The sequence below is a fragment of the Dysidea avara genome, chromosome 13 (genome assembly GCF_963678975.1).
Source record: "Dysidea avara chromosome 13, odDysAvar1.4, whole genome shotgun sequence".
Taxonomy (NCBI): domain Eukaryota; kingdom Metazoa; phylum Porifera; class Demospongiae; order Dictyoceratida; family Dysideidae; genus Dysidea; species Dysidea avara.
Window position 1 is genome coordinate 3,290,193 of NC_089284.1, and position 21,098 is coordinate 3,311,290.

General features: G+C 38.6%; 1 pseudogene; it reads left to right on the plus strand.

Annotated features, from left to right (window-relative positions):
* Positions 1-3,149: 3,149 nt before the first annotated feature.
* Positions 3,150-21,070, plus strand: LOC136242915 (S-adenosyl-L-methionine-dependent tRNA 4-demethylwyosine synthase TYW1-like; annotated as a pseudogene).
* Positions 21,071-21,098: the final 28 nt, after the last annotated feature.

The following is a 21,098-nucleotide window of genomic DNA, read 5'->3' on the forward strand; positions in this document are numbered from 1 at the left end:
CCTAAATTACCATTCAGTGTAATACCTTAATCATTGCCCAACTCTATGTCATTCATTAAATTTTGTCTTGAAAATTTCTGACTATACACATAAGTATGCAATATCGGTAGCTTTCTACTGTAGGTCAAGTGGGTATATATAGTCGTTCATCCGAGGATACAGTAAATAAAAAGATCAAATCAATAAGGGGTACATAGATTTGCTGTGTGGGTGCACCATAAACTAGCATAGTCATGGTGGCCAGGAACAGTTCTAGAACTGTTTTCCAACTGCAAAGTAGAATGAATAGTAGCTGCTTGGTCATAGTCACACAGATCTAAATCCTTAATAGCCTAATGTACCCTACGACAAGAAATTTTGAAAGAAAACTTTAGGAATTAGTATGATTTGTCAACTTTCAGTTTGTCACACCTTGATTAGCACCTGTAAAAATGAGCATTTACTAGCTGCCAATTATTGGCATCATTTTATCAAGTGATTATCCACTGGTGTCCACTGGCGAGAAATACAGATGTGCTATGGTCCAGATGTGTTATAATACTACTGTAATAAATACTAAGACCAGGTGGTTGTCACATGAGATTCAGGACATGATGCAACTCCACCAATTCTTAGCAAATTCTTAGCAAATTCTCCTACACTCGTGCCTGTCAGGGGTTAATCTAGGGGGGATGATAGCTATTGCCCACCCTAGCTAGGTTTATACCTTAAGCCTTGAGAAATGGAAAGGTTCAATTGATCCTGAAGTTATATAATCAAATGGTCAATATTCAATGGCACATCACAGTAAAATTTCACCAAAATTGAGCTTATTTACACCTAAAATTTCAAAATCATTTCCTAGGGGAGCATGCCCCCAGACCCCTTATTTTGCCCCCTCTAGCTTAATATTCTGGGTTGAGTCCTGCCTATTGTCATACATCTGCTCAGGAAAGTAGTATCATGGAAGTCCGGTACGTAGCAGCGTCATCATTTAACGGCAGATCCGTCGGATTGCTTTGTTCAGAGACCTTGCCAGTGACTGCTGGCACCCCACCCTTCTGAATGTTGCTCTGAATCGCTAGAGAAGACACTTAACTCCAGTTAGGCTGCAAATACACAATTTAACTTAATGATTTTATACACTAGCTCACCTTCAGCACCTTCAGATACTACTTTTAGCTAGTCTTCCCATTACATGCACATTACTATAGTACATTCTAATTGAGCGCGTTAACAACATGGAGTGTCAAAAGCGAAGTACTCCGTTTCATATCCCGGATAATGGATATATAATCTATGCTTACCGGTAAGCTTTTTAAAGAAATATCTAGATTACTTGTTAGAACTTCTATACGAATAGTTTTTTTTTTTTTTTTGGTGAGAGCATGGCCGATCTGCTTTGATAAAACAGTACATAATAAGCAAATACAACTAGTAAACCTAAATACGGGCCTCAGCGACCTGCACAGCAATCGGTGCCTCAGCAACAGGACAGCGCAAACTGGACCTGGCACTGCAAATGCACATACCTGCATATCTCAACAAAGAGAAGCTTAATTTACATCTCAGCCATCCCATCACTATTCCATAAGAAAGACTGTGTGTAGCACTCAAAAGGTTGGCCAATCTCTTATAAAACTGAGTAGCAGCATCACCCTTTCCACCAGTAGTGGTGAAAATTAAGGAGTATTTAAAATGAGGCATATTCTCTACTTCATGAACCTGTTGTAGGTATTCACGTCTCTTTTCCTTACCATGACGTCAGTATGCAGAGTGTAGGGGTTGATTTGAGGGTGCACTATAGAGTTAAAAGTTCTGACATCAAAGTATGACCTCTCAAATCGTCCTCCCCAAAAACCATTAGCTGCAATGTCAAACCTTGCATTATCATCACGGTTAGCTGTTTTGTATTGAAGGGTTTCACCTGAAGGTAACATTGTTACAGACCTTGGAAATTAAGTTGGCAGTTATATCACACACTTCATTATGTCTCAAAGAAGGAAACCCGCCCTTTGAACAAGACAAAGCATGTTCTATGGTAAAAGAGTGACCACAGGCACAGGAAGTAGGGCAGGCAGATGGTAGCCGGCAATGATAGCGAAGCGCAATTGCATCACAAAAAGCAGTTTTATGAAGCACAAAATTATGCGACTTCAATGGAAGACAAGAGAGCCAATTGAATGCACCCTTCTCCTGAGCCAACTTGACTGAGGAACGCATGCTAGGAGGCTAGAGTAGTCAATCTATGGAACTCCTTACCTGACTTCATCATTTCAGCACCAACAGTTGCAACTGAGTTGCAACCTTCAAGCTATGCTTGGATAATTTTTGGAAGCAATCTAGATATGGGCACTTTCAAAGGCCTGTGGCCTAGCCTGGCAATTTATCACTACCTGGCCATCTACAAGAATAATAATTTCTTGGTATGAAGACCAGTGGAGGGGAAAGTAAGTATTTTTACCACATCTAGCAGTCTCATTTCCTAATTTTTAACTGCTGCAACTTTTCTGGGGAAAAAATTACCGTTAATTCAAGCTCTGTCTGCTCTGACTGGGCGGCTCTAGCTTGTAGTGATGTGCAAGTAGAATTAGTCTGTAGACCCCTCGAGGGGCGACACCCCTTCAATTAGATTATCAAAGGGGCGTGTCAGCTACTTCGCTGGTGAAATCACGTGAAAAACAGCCAATCATATGCTTCGATATCGATACAATGTACAGTAGATTGCAAGGCGGTTGTCAGTTACAATTTATTTCTCTGGCGATATTACGTGAAAAACAGCGAATCAGATACTTCGAAAGAATTTGAAAATGTCTGGCTGCCTATCATTGGTTGCTTTTCACGTGAGTCCTATTCAGAATTTTTGTACGACTGACAACCGACATGCAAAATACTGTAAACGGAAATACACAGCTTCTAATAGTTCTTGCACGACAACAAAAACAAGCGAAATCACGTGCATAGAATTTCGACCAATCAAATCGACTTTCGACCAATCATTTCGACCAATGTGGTCGAAATCAAATGAATTTCGAAATCATTTGGTCGAACAAAAATTTGGTCGAAATCATTTGGTCATTTGGTCGAAATCATTTGGTCATTTGGTCGAAATCAAATGAATTTCGACCAATCATTTCGACCAATCACACGTGACTTCGGCTTTAAATTTGTCGACGCGCAAGAACTATTAGAATCTGTGTATCTGATTGGTTGTCGTTCACCGGTTCACATGATATTACCAAATATCATGGCGGAAAAAAGCGTGATCAAAGAGATGACAGAGCAGGACGATATGGATAAGTATTTCGAAGATATAATTGATGCGTCAGATGATGATCCTTCTCCAGAACCCCCGACACAAGAATATGATATCGAGAAAGCTAAAAAAGAAGACCACGAATCTAATAGGGCTAGTCAAGAATTTCAAAACGGCTTGCCAAAAGAAGAAGCACAGAGAGTCGAGGAAGCTGTCTCCAAATTCAAGAAAGAAGATTTGAGTAAGACTATCACAGTATAAGGGGGTGTCAGTCCAATAGGCACTGTCATTGAGGTCGCGGATTGTAGTAAAGACAATTTATTCAATGAAATTTTCTACTGCCTGCCTGATGCCTTCATACAAGTGTAGCTTGATGATGGCTAAGGCTACAAGCTTGATTTTTGATGTTGCTTCAGCCCGACTGGTGGCTTTTGGCGTACTGCAGTATGTACAACAGCATTGAAACCGGGTCACTACTGCTGACCCAGATGACCCACTGACCCGGATATGACCCAGATTAATTAAAGCCGAGGCATGCGATAAGAGTTACGTTTCGAGCAAGCAAGACTACGTTTTGAGTGTTCAATTCGTGTTGAGTAAACGAGTAGTTATGTGATAACTAAGCTAGTAAGTTTATAATTTAAAATCAGTCAGTGGGTTTGGTTCCACGTAGCTTTGTGAGTTTATAGACAGTAATTGGGTGTGGCTTTGTGCATACCTAGTATTACAATTTCCCGATGTATAAAGTGGGTGTGGCTCACAAAAAGTACTTATCCTGCTGAAAGACTAGACTATGTACAACTTGTACAATAATCGATTAGTGGGTGTGGCTACACGTAAGCTTGCAAACAGCAACGGACACGGTTTTGTGCTACAGACTGCACTTACAAATAAATGGGCGTGGGTGAGCGTCTGTAACACGATAAGTGGGCGTGGCTCACAAAAGAACTACATGACTAGCATTAATAAGTTTCCACATCATCAAACTAACAATTTCATTTCTCATGTGATTCAATCCGGGTCAGACCCGGATAATCTGTAAACCAGATCAGACCCGGATGACCTGACCCGGTTTCAATGCTGATGTACAATGCATCATGAACTTACCTTTGTCCTCCTTTGTGTCCCATTTCTTTTGCTGACAGCCCAAGGTATCAAGTTACAGTATGTGATGGCTTCTCTACATTTGTATATGGGAATCAATTATCCATGGTGACTGAAGCAAAGAGTAATCGCCATTTCACTTTGAGTCAGTAATTGTCTGTATTTTCCTTGGTGACTGGATTGATTGCAGAGGCCCATCTCCTACTGTTCTTCACTTGTAGCACTGTGTAATGGCTGAAAGTGAAGCATAATAGCCACTTCTTATTCGAGTTAATTGAGGTACATGCTCAGATGAAAACATTAATTAACTCAGTGCCATTCTTTCTTTGATGCGGTATGCACGGGTTCACCAGTCACAATAATGTTTCAAAAACAAGTATAGGGAAAAGTTATAATTAGGGATCACAGGAAAAAAAGTTGGAAGACAAGGGAGGTTGCCTGTCACCTGCAGATATGCATACTAGTTGACGTTTAATCCCTAAGGTATAGACTGAATTAGGGATTAAATGTCTACTGGTATATCTGCAGGTATAGGCTAGCAAATCCAGCCCCATAATGCTAAGCGCAAAGGAAAAGATCACTTTGAAGGGCTAAATTTGTATCTTGTGCTACATGCATCCCAGAGAGTTTCTGTTTGTATTAGAGGGTAGAGAACAAAATGCTTCATGGATTTTTGTTAGTACAAGGTGCTTCATGGTGATAACCTGCTTGTTTTAGGCCCTGTTGGTGAAGCCATGTGGAAACTTCTGAGCCACCTTAAAAATTTAGCTAGAAAGGGATAGTATTGATTTCATGGGCACCTGGCTTTTAGAAGTAGCAACTTGATTGCACAGTCTTCACTCAAGAGCAATATCTACATTTTAAAAAATGGTATGCATAGAATGCTTTGATCTTTTGGAGATAGTGATGTCTTAAAATCCACTAAAAACCCACTAAAAGACCTGCTAGCAGGTTCTTAGCATAGGTTAGGAACCTAGACCAAGGATCTTTGTGGTTTTAGAAACTGAGTGAAGCGAGGTTTCTAAAGCACGAAGAGCCGAGGGTGTGGTTCCTAACCTACTTAGAAAATGTGGGCGATATATATATATTGCTATGTGCATTGTGGGATTGAGTTACATGTCATTTTGAAATTGTCACAGTGTTAAAACAAGTCATGCGATCAGTAGAGAAGATTGAATGTGCTTTCGGATTAATGCTTGTAGCTAGCTACATTATTGCTACTTCTGTTAGCTAGTGGATCTAAAACAGATTGATAGCTACTGTGACAATAAAGTTAAAGCCAGCACTACCAAGGGTTTAAAGTAAGTGGTAACAGTGAGTAGATTGTTGTCAATGGTTAATAATACTTGGTCTGGTGCTAGACTGCTGTGACTAAGCCAATATATACTTGATTTTCACACCTACATAACTTTTACAAGAAACAAATATAAGAAAGCTTACCTATTTAGTTCTTTTAACAGGGAGTCCATTTAAAGTACAGTAAAAGCATATTAAACAGGCTTACAACACTGATGGGCATTAAATAGAACTCCACTATATTTCTGGAATTCTCTGTTAATGATAGCAAACCTAACTATAATGTTACAGTCTAGCTCCCATAATCGAATTGACATAGGTGTGCTTATAAAAGGAATGGAGTAGGTCAAGCTCTGTTGGTCAGTGGGCTATTAGCAAGAGTATCATACAGTACGATAGTAACTGTATAGTAGGGACCACAAAGGAGTAGCCGTGGCCCACGAAATAATATCACCCAAAAACAGCTTCAAATTCCCCTGACGACGAGGCAGTATTGGTTAGGTAAAACTAGGCCCAAACAAACTTTCAGATCGACCCAAAACACTTTCAACAAGTTGTTACGGAATTTTAAAATATTTTATTTAGCATAATTTTCTAGTGACTGACTGATTAACTGACTGATGCCTTCAGACAAGCGTAACTCGATAACAGCTAAGGCTACAGGCTTGATTTTTTCACTGTTCGACATCGCTTCAGCCCGACAGGTGCCTTTTGGCATACCACAGTACGTACAATGCATTCTTCTTGGACTTACCAGTGTCCTACTTTGTGTCCCATTCATCTTTGCTGACAGCGAAAAGTGTTGATTTGGCAATAGCACGTGATGGCTTCCCTTCAGCGTAACGGAAATCGTCCGTATTTGTTAAGAAGTGCCATATCCCTACTGTGCTCAAGATACCATAATTGAAATGCACAGTAGGGATATACCACTTCTTATCATTTTACTGTGATTTAATATTGTGCACTACTCCAACTTGTTTCAGTACTTTTTATCAATGTGTTATTGTCCCTACTCTAGTTGAAAATTCCAAATTTTTCTGTGTAATTGTTAACTTTTTTTGTAAATAATTATTATGACTGATGAACCCACGTATGCCGCATCTGAAATGGCACTGTGCGCCCCAATTATCGTCTGAAAAGTGAAGTATCCATTACACTTCGTTGTCGGCTATGTTCAACCCGTTACACAGCAGTACAAATCAAGAACTGTAAGCACCTCTGCTATCAAAATAGCCACTATATTGTTTTACTGTGATTTATTATCATGCACTACTCCAACCTGTTTCAGTACTTTTTATGGATGTGCTATGGTCCCTACTCTAGTTGAAAATTCCAAAAAGTGTACTTGTATGATAGAAACCAAGAGTGTTGAACGGTGTATTAGCCCGTGATTAATGATTGCATAAAGTAACATGGATATTTCAGTAATTGTTTGTTTACATGAAATGGTAATTTGAAATGTGTACGTGGCAATGGGTCTTGTTCGCCAGTTTTCTGTGTGATTCAACCAAGTATTCAACAATTATTGTACAAAGAAAGTGTAGTAGGGACCCAAGATAACTCCAGCTCACTAAAACAACAGTTGCACAAACAAGCGTGTTGCCATACCTTCAGGGATTCACTTTCCAGTGCCTGAATTTCAACATTAGCCAATCCCCTTTAACGCTATCATGTTTTCGCTTGGTTTAGTGGCCGATTTGGGCTAAATACAGCAACCCTTAATGGCAATGAAAATGAACAATTACTGAAATATCCGTGTTACTTTATGCAATCATTAATCACGGGGTAATACACCCGTTCGATACTCTTGGTTTCTATTATATAAGTACACGAAAAAATTTGGAATTTTCAACTAGAGTAGGGGCCATAGCATATCAATAAAAAGTACTGAAACAAGATGGAGTAGTGCACGATATTAAATCACAGTAAAACAATAAGAAGTGTTATATCCCTACTGTGCTCAAGATACCATTATGGAAATGCACAGTAGGGATATAACACTTCTTATTGTTTTACTGTGATTTAATATCATGGACTACTCCAACTTGTTTCAGTACTTTTTATCGATATGCTATGGTCCCTACTCTAGTTGAGAATTCCAATTTTTTTCGTGTACTTGTTTGTTAACTTATTTCAACCAGGCGCACGCCCACAGCCGGCCTTCGGCCGGCTGTGGGCACGCGCCTGGTTTACTGAAATTGTTTCCGTAAAAAACGTGTGTGTATACCTATCTATGTACCTATCTATGTTTGTCCGTACACACCCACGTGAGCAAAATCATTAAATAATGGTAACAGCAGCTTTTACGTAAGGAGTAAAAGCGAAATGAAGTCTGTATTAAACTTTTGCACAGGTCAACTTTGCTCTGAGGTGGTTTCTTTTCGGTGGACTGAAATACGGGTGTGGCGACTTTCCTCAGACTTTGTAAATTACCTTCCTTTTTAGGTTTTCAGGCATTTAACAACTGAAAAAAAAAACAGTGCAGGCCTCGTACACTACCAGGAATAGCCTATTGCTTTGAGTTGAAAGGGGGCGTATCCCTTACGTACGCGAACGAAAATGAAGAGTAGCTTTGAGGCTTTATCAAGAGAATTTGTGGGAAAAACATGATAGTCAAACTATAAAACAGTTTAGAAGATACTTCTGTGCGTAATATGTTGGTAAATGCGGTTTGTTTAACAAGTGCTTCCTTAGCAATGCATAACAACGTAATTGAACGAATTACGGAAATTTCATGAATTATGAAATACGAGAATTAACTAATATTATTGCACAACCCAAACTATTGTAAAATGGTAATACATAGTTGGTTAATTCATAGTAGCATATACTATCTATGGTTAATGCCAGATGAGTTAGCTAGCTGCATGGCGCCTGGTTTTTAGAAGTAGCACAACATCAACTTGTTTGTAAATAATTTTATTATGACTGGTGAGCCCAGGCATACCACATCTGAAATTCCCAGCCCCTTATTGTCTGAAAAGTGAACTATCCATTATGCTTCGTTACCAGCTATGTTCAACCCATTGCAGGGCCAGAACCCAGAGATTTTGAGTGGTTCAGCCATCCATGGACTGCAATGAAAGTCATAGTCATGCACACTACTCAGTTTTTATTGATCTAATCTGATCTGTAAATCAGAGATTACCTGCTTTGGTGTGTTACTTAACTGCATGTGCTATAAGTACACACAGCATGCTAAGCTAGAAGGCTCAGGGGGCATGCTCCCCCAGGGAAACTTTTGAAAATAGATACTCTGAAATGGCATATGCAAAGTTTCTTCTTTTTGTTAACATCAATGGTAATTTTGTGCTACATTACCAATTAATTGAGTTTCATATCTGACTATTATAGCTAATAGCTAATTTTGTTTTCATGATGTATACAAAAAAATTCTCAACGTGAAAGTTTAGTTTTAGATTGTAACTGCATGCTAATGCATGATCAATTAGCTCAATGCAGTGTGCCATGCATATGACGCACTGGGTATTTTAAGACAGTTAACACAAGATGTCATGGCTTAGACTATAAGTACTGAATGCTTTATCAGAGTATCAAGATGACTGTTCTATTAGAGTATATTTTGGTGACTGCTCTATTAGAGTATCTCGATCTTTTCACTAAAATCAAGTAGCTGAAAAGTGATCGGCCGGACCATGGGCTCTGGCCCTGACCCATTGCACAGCATTTCGAATCAAGAACTGTTCGTAAAGCACCTCTGCAATCCATACATACCAATAGAAAAAAATTGTGCCGCGCGCCCCAGTTATATTAATTATTGTCTGAAAAGTGAAGTATCTATTATGCTTCGCTGTTGGCTATGTTCAACCCGTTACACAGCAGTACAAATCAAGAACTGTTTGAAAAGCACCTCTACTTTTATTACAATAGCCACTATGAAAAATACGGACAATTTCCGTTACGAAGGGAAGCCATCATGTGCTATCGCCAAATCGACACTTTTTGCTGTCAGCAAAGATGAATGGGACACAAAAGAGGACACTGGTAAGTCCATGAAGAATGCATTGTACATACTACGGTATGCCAAAAGGCACCTGTCGGGCTGAAGCGACATCGAACAGTGAAAAAATCAAGCCCTTAGCCTTAGCGGTTATCGAGTTACGCTTGTCTTAAGGCATCAGTCAGTCAGTCAGTCAGTAGAAAATTCCGTTGAATATAAATGTTTTAAAATTCCGTAGCGACTTGTTGAAAGCATTTCGGGTCGATCTGAAAGCTTTTTACCTTACCAATACTGCTTCATCATCATCTGGGAAAATTGAGGTTGATTTTCGGGTGATATTATTTCGTGGGCCACACCTACTCCTTTGTGGTCCCTGCTTTGCAGAGCATGCATAGCAAATCAATGACCGAAAGTGAGATTTGCAATGCTTGAGTTATCTGCTAGCAGGCTTCTTCATGGTTTTTCAAAAGTCACTATTTTTGGACATAAAACATGCTGTAAAGGATACCAAAAGTCAAATCTGCAATGGTTTTACCTCTCAAATTTCATGTCCTGAGATGTACTAACTATATGGAAAGTTTCATGCTTCATAATTCACCCCATTTTTCTGGGTATGCTGCCCTACTTTGATGCCTCCAGGCAAGCATACCGTATAGAGGTAAACTTTGGCGGATAGCGAGCTAAATTGCATTTGGTGAAATAAAATTTGGCAAATTCGATCTCAATCTTTAGCTGTGAAGATGCTAATCTCAGACCCTATCGAGTTATTGGTGGGTTAAACTTTGGTGAATTTGTAGCAAATCACCAAATTCGCCAAAGTTTCTCCCCCATCAAAGCTTCCCTCTATACAGTAACTCGACATTGGATAAGGCTATGGGTTTGATTTCTACTCTGTTCGACGTCTCAAGATTTGCGTTTTTGTCAACTACAGTGTGTACAGTACATGATCCTTTGTGTTCCAATTCTTTTCACTGACAATGCAAGATGTCGATTAGTGATAGAGCTATGTGGCTTCCCCTGCGGCTGTGTTGGCTATTAGTTATGCTTGTTGCTGGTATTTTTCATAGCGACTGGATTGATTGCAGAGATGCTTCTTGTACTGTTCTTTGTTTATAATGCTAAGTAACATTACTTGGGTGACACATGGACAAAGGTCACTCTAGAGGATACGAAAGGTCAAATCTGTAATGTCTCCACCTCTCAAATTTCATGTTATGAGGTGTACTAACTATGTGGAAAATTTCATGATTTTATAGGTTTTGGCAATGAATTTGTCACTTCAGCGATTGAATTTGTCCCGTTGGCAATTGAATTCGTCACTTTGGCAATCAAATTCATCACGTTGGCACAAGAATTTGTCATAATTAAATTGTCTTCAAGAAAGCAATCGTTCATTATGAAATGAATCATTTTTGCCATGGAGAGTTATGCTTGAGACACTAGAAGGTACTTAAAGCTGGTTGTACGCGAAGCTGATAGCTGTCTGGCAAGTTAATTACCTTGTTTGCGAGTGACCATGCCCATTGCTAATGACAAGGTACAATTACGAATGTTGCTGATGAAGTTGTAGTGGAAGAATTATCACCTTTTAGAAAATGGTATGTATAGAATGCTTTGATGTTCAACTATTTTGAAGTTTATTATTTACTAAGAAACTTGACCACAAGTCTCTTAGTAGTAATAGACTTGTGGTTACCAAACAAACAATCACAGGTGATTACAAATTCACTAGCCAAAACAAAAGGTTCAAAGTGAGTCAGTAACCTAGTTAGAGGTAGGCAAGTTGTAGTTAGGCATTTTGTGCACTTGTTTGTTAACTTTTAAATTATTGTGACTGCTGAACCCACGCATACCGCATCAAAAGAAAGAAATGGTGCTGCTTGCCCCAGCTATCAATTATTGTCTGAAAAGTGAAGTATCCATATGTTTCGTTGTCAGCTATGTTCAACCCGTTACACAGCATTACAAATCAAGAACTATTCGAAAAGCACCCCTGAAATCAAAGTAGCTACTATGAAAAATATGGATGATTTCCATTACCAAGGGAAGTCATCAAGTGCTACCACCAAATTGACACTTTTGCTGTCAGCAAAGATGAATGGGACACAAAGGAGGACACTGGTAAGTCCATGGAGAATGCAGTGTATGTACTGTGGTATGCCAAAAGGCACCTCCCAGGCCGAAGTTACATTGAACATTGAAAAAATCAAGCCTGTAGCCTTAGCCATTATCGAGTTACACTTGTCTGAAGACATCAGTTAGTCAGTCAGTATACATAGCAACTTGTTGAAAGTGTTTTGGGCTGATCTGAAGGCTTGTTTGGACCTAGTTTTGCCTAACCAGTACTGCTTCATCATTGTCAGGGAAAAGAGAGGCTGGTTTTTGGGTAATGTTTTTTCATTGGCCACACCCACTCCTTTGTAGTCCCTACTATGCAGCACTATCGTGTCATAATCTATATCTTGTTTCACTTCCTTGGATCCTTATCTTCCAACTGTTTTACACTAACTTTTTAAAAAAATTTTTAAACACAAGTGTGTACAAATGTGCTTGTTCTTTACACTACCTTATTTGTACAGGTGGAGAACAACTACAAAAAGCCTTTGATGATATATTTCGTGGTCAGATGAGTCCAATAGTAATAGCTGTAGGATATAATGAGTCTGCAGCAAAGGAACTGATTGTAAAAGTATTTAAAACTTCAAAGGAATACAGATCTCGTAGTCAGCAAATTCCCCCTACAGTGGTATCTTGTACAGTGAAAGAACTAAAAAAGAAAAGTTTTCAATGGGCTAAAAATTCAACCAAGGTGGAGAACACTATTGCCAAAAACCTACAAAATGACTCCCAGTTTGTATTTTATCGTCTTGGTTTATATTCAGGTGTAAGTTGTAATGTCACTGAAGCTGCTAATGTTGTCTGTCATGAAATGTGCTGGCCTCATTACTTACTTGTAGTTGGTGATGACATTGGACTGGAGGAAGAATTAAAAGATGACATTCAGATAGTTGCAGCTGTTGCTGGCCTCAATAATGTAAGCCCTCAGAAGTTCTTTTTTGCCAATGAAACAGAAGAATACTGTTACTATTATTATGGTCGTTACTATGGTGAAAAAGCTGTTTACACATTGCTGGTAGCTCCATCTGCTGAATTTTTAACGCAAGCACTTGAAGATGCTATATCGTTCTGTAATGCTACCACCCTAACCATTATTTATAGTGGACATGGTGAAGAAGATGGCAGCTGGGCTATCAGTGGTGACGATAAGTTTTCAGGGTCTGATCTTCTGGAAGTACTAAACTGTGTGAAGCCACAACATACACCAAGAATAAATATTTTGTTAAATTCTTGTTATGGTTTTGCTTTTGCAGAAGAAATTGGATACCTGAAGATCTTAAATACTGGGCTTTCTCTTTACTTGCCAGATATATTGAAAAGCAATAATGCATGTGTACCACAAGATATTGAAGATAAAAATATCGTTGTATGGGCTAAAAAATATGTCAGTGAGCCACAATATGAAGACTCAGATAATTGGTATAAAGTGAACGAGTGCATTACCAGAGGAGTTCATCGCTTGATTCATCTTGGTGGTAAAAGTCTTGTTCCCATTGACTATCTGTCTTATCAAATCTCTGTTTTGCCTTTCTCTGCAGGCTGGCTTGATGGATGTGGAATTCTTCCAAAATTATTTACTATGGAAAATATTGATACAATAATTGATTGGTCAAAGGCTAGACCTCATCAACCACCAAAACTACCTGACAGATCTCCAGTAGACGAATCTAGCCCTGAAAATCCTCACATCATTGTTTTTCCAGCAGCGAATGGAGACAGCACATTGTTCCGTTGGCACAATTTTAACATGCTGGTTGATGGTGGGTTAAAAACTTCACCACCTTGTTTTAGTGTTACTGTGTCTTGCCTGCCAAAAGACCAAAAGCTTGATGTGGTAGTCGTTACACATTATGATGCTGATCACATTGCAGGTGTCCTGAGTATGTTTAACAGGAGTGAACTACCCATTACTGTTGATAAATTGTACACTGTAACTCTAGAACCATCAACAGAACCAACTTCAAGATCAGTAAAACAGGGGCGTACACTATTACAATGTGCTAATAACCATAATGTGGAAACAAATGACTTAGTTACAAGTCCAACCACTGCGATCATTGAAAGACAGTTCAATGATGGCTCACACCATTTGCGTGTCTTTATGTTAACACCTAACCAACAGAATCTTGTAAATGTAAAAAAAGAACTGATGCGTGGTCGAAGTCTAACTTTACCTAATTTAGCATCTGCCTCTCTTCTCATTGAGTGCAAAATTAGTGTTCCTGGGGAAGATAATAAATACATGTATGCATTGCTGACTGGGGATGCACCTGGTGCAAATATTAAAGAAGGACTTCGTCAAGTAAGAATTGCAGACCCTACTGTTGAAAAGCGTCTGTTCCAAGATGGTCATTACAACTTTGTCTACATAGATATCCCACACCATGGGTCAAGGAAAAATAATCCAAAAGAATTTCTTCAAAACATTTCAACTAAAGTGTGTGTGATCAGCACTGATAGTAAGAAGTATGCTCATCCTGATGATGAAACCTTAAAAGAACTGTCTAAGTCTTCTACAGTTGACCATTTGTTATTTACATACCAAAAAAACAGACCAAACAAACCCTGTAATTGGATGAATTCTTTAAAAGATTTTAGAGGACGGTATCATTTTTCCAGTAATGATAATTATCACAAAAATAAGGCTGAAAATGATGAAACCAGATGCTGGATAGTTAACTTAGCTACAGAGCGGTTTAGGGAATGTGATTGTAATAGTTTTTTACACATATGCTGTAACAACTAACAAATTAGATATACATATACATGTAAACTGCTGCAGCATGCATGCACATAGCTAGAAATGCAAAAATCTGTTCACATATTTTGTAGTATATTCCTTTTATCTAAAAATTTGGGTAGCAGGGTAAGTACTCTCTGTTCTTAGTGTGCTGCCGTATACATAATATATGAACACAATTAATTGTTATTACTGTGCAGGTCTCACAGGAGAGAATGTTTCTTGTGCTGAATGTGTTAAAATATCCATGGTTTCTCTTTGCTAGGTTGATTTGGATGGATTGTGATTAAGGCATTCTGCATGAGCATACAACTTTAAATTAATCCCATACAGAGACGTAGCCAGAACCCAGGCACCAATAATTCGAGATACTCTAATAATAGAGCACTGCTGAAAAGCAGTATTTTTATACTGAGCAGCCTTCCCTTAAATTTTTTTTAAAAAAACAGTCAATATGAGAACGGTCACATTATTCAGAGAAGCAGCTACATATGTGTAGTTATACATAAGGAGATACAGTTAGTGGAGGGAAGCTATTGTTAGCAGGTTTTTATTTTGGTCTTCGGCTTACAGCTAGGCCCTGGCATTACCAAAAGTCTGGCTATGCCCCTGATCACATAGCACATCAATGTTGGTAGAGTTTCTAAAAATGCATTGCAGAGATTTCTGTTTTAGACTATAAAATAGATGCTGTGTTGTGATGGTTGTAAAGTGGCTATGATTGATGATCAAACAATGATGTCTTCATAATCACTGTTTCCAGATTAGTGCCATAGCCTAGTGATTCACTGGAGAAGACCTATTATATATCTAGGATGTTCTCTTCTCTTGTTGGAGATTGTACTACTTGTAGAGATGTAGTTCACCCATTGTACTACATGAGTTTACCCATTAAACCAAGCCCGGCTATCTTGATTTAATGTGAATAATTTTTTCACGAAGATCAATAGGATAAGCATTATACTGAATAGGAAAAACATTATTGACAACACAGCGACTTTCCCTGTGTAAATTTATATCACCAGCAATCCAATATGGGTTATAGTTAGGAAAATGTTTTGTGACTAAGGACACTTTGATAATCAGGACACTTTAATCGGTTCCAAGTTATCCAGGTTCCACAGGCTGGTTGGGTAGTGGTACATTATGAATGTGGTTAGCTGAGACAATACCTTTAGGAATAGGTACTTATATAGCTGTGGCTGGGATTATGTATTACATGATAGACTCTGGTAGAATATTTGCTTAAGGCCACTATTTCTGTTTTTCATCAGCGCCCACATATGTTTTTACTGCCACAGATATTTCCCCATTATTAAAAATATAACCATTATTTCATCTGATTAACCAAATATTGAGATGTGCAGTTCATTTTTCAATATTGCTGCACACCGCATACAGTAGCTACCTTGTGCATTATAGTGAAAGATAGTGCAATGAAGTTTACAAGTAAGAAGTTGATCCTGATCACGTGATGGATGACTCTAGCTATGTTGAGTTAGCTCAGTAAGTTAGCAAATTGCCTGTTATGCAGAGAGTATCAGACCCTGGAGAGTATAGAGGTATGAAAATAAGTCTAGCTAGCTATATCGTGGCAATCACTAGGGATAATGGATAATTGTAATAACCCACCCGCCTGCACTCTATATTCCAAATAGTGGCATAATATTGTACATTCTTCTCTGGCACAAACAAAAGTTATACACTATTGGGGTCGTATTGTATCCTTCAACAACTAACATATGTAGTGCTGGTGATTTTGTGAATGTTCACTAGCTTACGCAATTTGTTTGTTACACACCAGTTTAACTGGTCTTGTGTTATTCTGAAGAGAGATAGTATTCATTAGGTGCCATACTCAAATGTGATAGTTGTCCCACTTTATGGGTGTATCTAATCCTCCTCCATTCTTGTAGACTTTAATAACCAGTATCTCCATCAGGTAGGAACTTAGTCTTCCATCTTCATTGTCATCCCAAGTGTTGTTTCTCCATGCCTTGGCACGTTTGATGTACTCACGTACCTGTGTGGTGGAGTAGTACCAGCTTGTGTTTTGTGTCACTACTGTCACACCAACCCCTCAAAATGGAAGAACACTCTGAAATGTAAACTACCTTAACAATCAGGAGTCAGACCATGGTCCAGTTTGCATCAGTACATGAATTTATATTCCAGAAACCACGGTATTGCAGTGTGGTCCCAGAGGTATATTTCTCACAAGGTCTTATCCCATATTGCATAATAATTAAGCAAGTATCTAGTGAGTGTTTCATACTTGCTATGTTAGGGTATCTTTTTACAAGCTCCACTTGGCAGCTGAGCAGCTGAACCTGTCAGATAGAGTACACTACACTGACCATTACTTACACAGAATCCCATACAGTGGAATACTCTGCTTGTCAATAGTTTCCAATAAGTCATGGTAATCCTGCTTGCTGTCAAAGTGTGGGCTTATCAGCAGGTCAACTCCCACATTAGAATACTTGAACTGAAGACTAGCCATTGATGCCTTTCTTGATGTAGCGACCTGTTAGTTGTGACCATAGATACTGATCAAATTCCTCCATCACTTTCCTGTAAGTTTTGATTTTTGCACCATGTAGTACTACAAGTGTTGTGATAGTATCAGCTTATAATGGCTTTATATATTGTCTGTGTGCTTTTTAATTTACTTAAATGTTTGATACATAGCTGGTGCACAAAAGATTTGGGCATATAATGCATTCTGTTGAACAAACCTTTGTTTTGCTTCATATAGGGTTTAAAAATAATGTTACAAGGCACTTTACAGGTTCTCGCAGGTATGCTTCAGTGTGAAGCATGAAGACTAACCCCAGAAGTTTTTAGTGCAAGCATAAAAGTTTAAGAAACATGCAGCTCAGGATGATAAAAGTTTTGAAACAAGGAAAGTTATGTACACACAGATAACTAATACGTAGTGGAGTCACTACATGGAATGCAGATTTATCCCTACTCGAACCACTTTGCTTTAGTTGTTACTTACATGACTAAAGAGGGAAATCAATGAATAGTCTACAGTAGATCCTGTTATGAGCACAAGCACTTAATACTGAAAGGTTATAGTCTACATGCAGGGACAGCAGGGTACAGAGTGACTCACATCTGGTGTAGATGACAAGGTCCACGTCAAAGTCTCCTGGTACTGTAGTGCCTTTCTCTATTGACCCTCCCTTGTATACTTCACTGATGGTCAGTTGAGGCATCACTACTCCACCAAACTGTCTTTTCTGATCATTGTTCTAAAACAGTACATTGTACAGTGTTCTAAAACAGTACATGTGTACAGTGTGATATGTGTCTGTTTAAATGCTGTATTATAGCCAACCTGTTTGTATACTAGATAGATGTATGGCACAATGTTACATGATTCAATGGCATTTGTGGCCGTACAAACACATTTATGGCAATACCCAATAACTTCTCACCTGTGTATAGCTTGCTAAAGACTCTCCCTGTACTAGTTAAGCTAGTCCTCAAGCCCAAATGGTATACCCACTGAATACTTGTACTATTAATTGCTGTAACTTCTGGTCATATTTTACGTACCTGAAGAGCACTGACCACTTCGTTTATGACTCTCTTAGCATCAGCCACAGTTATGCTCAACCCTCCTGCAATCATTACTACTGTATGTAGCGTTAACTGAAATGAATATGAACAGACCTGCTAATTTATACCCTGCAAACTTGTGGCACCTAATATGGCATTAATTGGTTAACATAGCTATGACAACTTCCTGGTAACAGTGTCCTTCCGGTAATGTATTGTGGTTAGGTGTAGTACCTGCTGTGATGGCTTCTCAGTATGTTGTGTTTAGCAGTAGAAGGTTATGTTATACTTTCAATAGAGTTAACAATTAAACCTATGCAATAGTGATGTGTACACATGCGGTTTTGTTTTTAACTGAGACATTCTCTGTAGTAGAGATGCTTTTCCAGTGAAACAATCACTAAAGCTTTTTCCTTACCAGTCAACTATTTCCCCCACTGTCTGACATTGTCATGTTACAGAACTTGTCACATTGCAGGAGTGCCGGGAGTGAAGCCAGAGAGACTTGCTGAAGGGATGCAAGCTCATCACTGTGCCCTCTCACTGGTTGGGAAAACAATAATGTATCCTGAGATTAATGCTTTAGTGAAGTTGCTTCATAAGAAGGGAATCTCAACATTCCTTGTAACTAATGCTCAATTTCCTGATTCTATCAGGTACTTAGTTTGTATATGTTTGTGTGTAAGTAATTGTGAAGTGTACCCTATTATGCAGTGTAGTGTATGTATTGTAGTTATGTAAGTGTATGTATATTCATCTTCTGTGTACTTGTAGGAATTTATTGCCAGTGACACAACTGTATGTTAGCATTGATGCTAGCACTAAAGAGAGTGTGAAAAAAAAATGATAGACCTTTGTTCAGGGATTTCTGGCCAAGATTTCTTAGCAGTCTTGATCCTCTATCTGAGAAGGTATATTGTTTTATTTATAAGTGTGATAGTAAATATAATCACACTCTACGATTTCATTAGAGTATAAACTTCCATCACTTCTGCAAATCAAAAGTATTTATATTTGCATGTGTCATTGTATAGGGTCAGAGAACAGTGTACAGATTGACTCTGGTCAAGGCCTGGAACACAGATGAAATCCAGCAATATGCAGAGTTAGTGTCACGAGGAAATCCTGACTTCATTGAAGTGAAAGGAGTCACCTACTGTGGAGAATCCAAAGCATCCAACATCACCATGGCCAATATCCCCTGGCATGAAGAGGTGTCCCCATCATTGTGTATGTATATCCAATGTATACAGTTCTATCTATTCAGGTTGTTGGGTTTGTACAGAAACTTTCTGACCTACTAGAAGACTATGAGATAGCATGTGAACATGAACATTCCAATTGTGTACTAATAGCACACAAGAAGGTAAGGTGACAATTTGTTCACACGATTTGTGTGTTAATGTATTCTTCACTTTCAGTTTAAGGTGAAGGGTAATTGGCACACATGGATAGATTATGAGAAGTTCCATCAGCTAGTGAGTTTATCATTTTTGTGCATTTGTATTCTATGATAGGTGTAGCTTATGCCTCTGTATTAGCATTGACGCCAGGTTGGGTCTGACCTGCTTTATAGAATATCCAGTTTGGATTAGTAATTAATTTGGAATGTGGAAGCATATTAACATATCATAGTCTACCCCCAGCCATGTAGAGATTATGTGTTACTGTCCTCAGAGGCATATGTGGAGCCATGCCCATTTATCAGTAGATTTATTGCAATCTCTAGGTATGCACAAATTCATATCCATTGCTGTCTGCAGGCCTATGTAGAGCTGTGCCCACTGATCGATTGTTAGCCACACACATTTAAAGCCACACCCATTTATAATAAACACATTTTGCTGTTTGTAAACTTACTTTGAGCCACTCCCTCTGACTGATTGTTAGTTATGAAGCTTACTTGTTTAGCTATTGTATAGCTACCCGATAACTTAATGTGCTAGTGGAGCACCCACTCTTGGGGCGCATGCCTTGGCTTAACCTTTAAACCCGCAGTTGTTTTATAAAACGCAAGCACTGAAAATGCATAGTCCAGTAAACTGGATCACATGCATCCCTTGTAAAACTAAATTCCGTAGCACAAAAATTGTTAAAGCTATCTAAAAAACGACAAACACCATCTTACTCACTGTTAAATTTGGTTTTAAACGGTCCCATACTTAGTCGTGTCCATCCAACCCAGAGCTTCCCACTTCACTTTGAAAGAGCAAAAGAACTATCCCTCCATCTTCCTTCTTCACATAATGATGTACAAAAGGCCGTAACTCGGCCATACTTTGTCATATGGACTTTCTCTTGGTCCTCACGTGATGGCGGTTCAGTTGATATATAGATATCATGTGATTCAGTCAATGTCGGATGAGCACAGTGACAATACGAAGTTATAGATAGCTTACTCTTTGCCAATTAGTTTTCTAAGCGATCGAACAAATGCTTCACAAAATATATCTGTTTGTAATCACCTATATAAATTGGCAAAAGTATTGTTTACATTTAAAAAAAAATATCAAATCCAGTTTTCTGGATTATGTGGGGGTTTAAGGGTTAATTAATCTAAATCATATCCGGGTCAGTGCGTCATCCAGGCCAACAGTAGAAACCTGGTTTCAACATTTCTCTGTATAGTGGAGGACACTTATTAGTTTACTTGGAGTAGTACAATATGTTTATGTGTACTAAAATCATTGACTTGAACCATTACAAGTAAACAAATAAGCTCAGGTGCCAATGTGCTTCATGTGGAAACAAATCTTATTGTGACTCTGTTTACACACAGATAAGAAGATGGGGTGACAGTGATGGTAGAGAGATCTTCAGAGCTGAGGACTACATGGCAGCTACTCCAGACTGGGCACAGTTTGGTCACCCTCAACAAGGATTCGACCCAGATGAAGTGAGATGGCACAGGAAGAACAAAAAGAAGGATATTGGAGGATGTTGATAACACCGAGCAACAAAGAGTTTTTGCCAAATCTTGTGCCATTTCTCCATAATTTTATACCAGCATTCAATGTTAATTTTATTACTATTGTTTCTCACTTCATTGATATATTGGCAGTAATGATGGTATA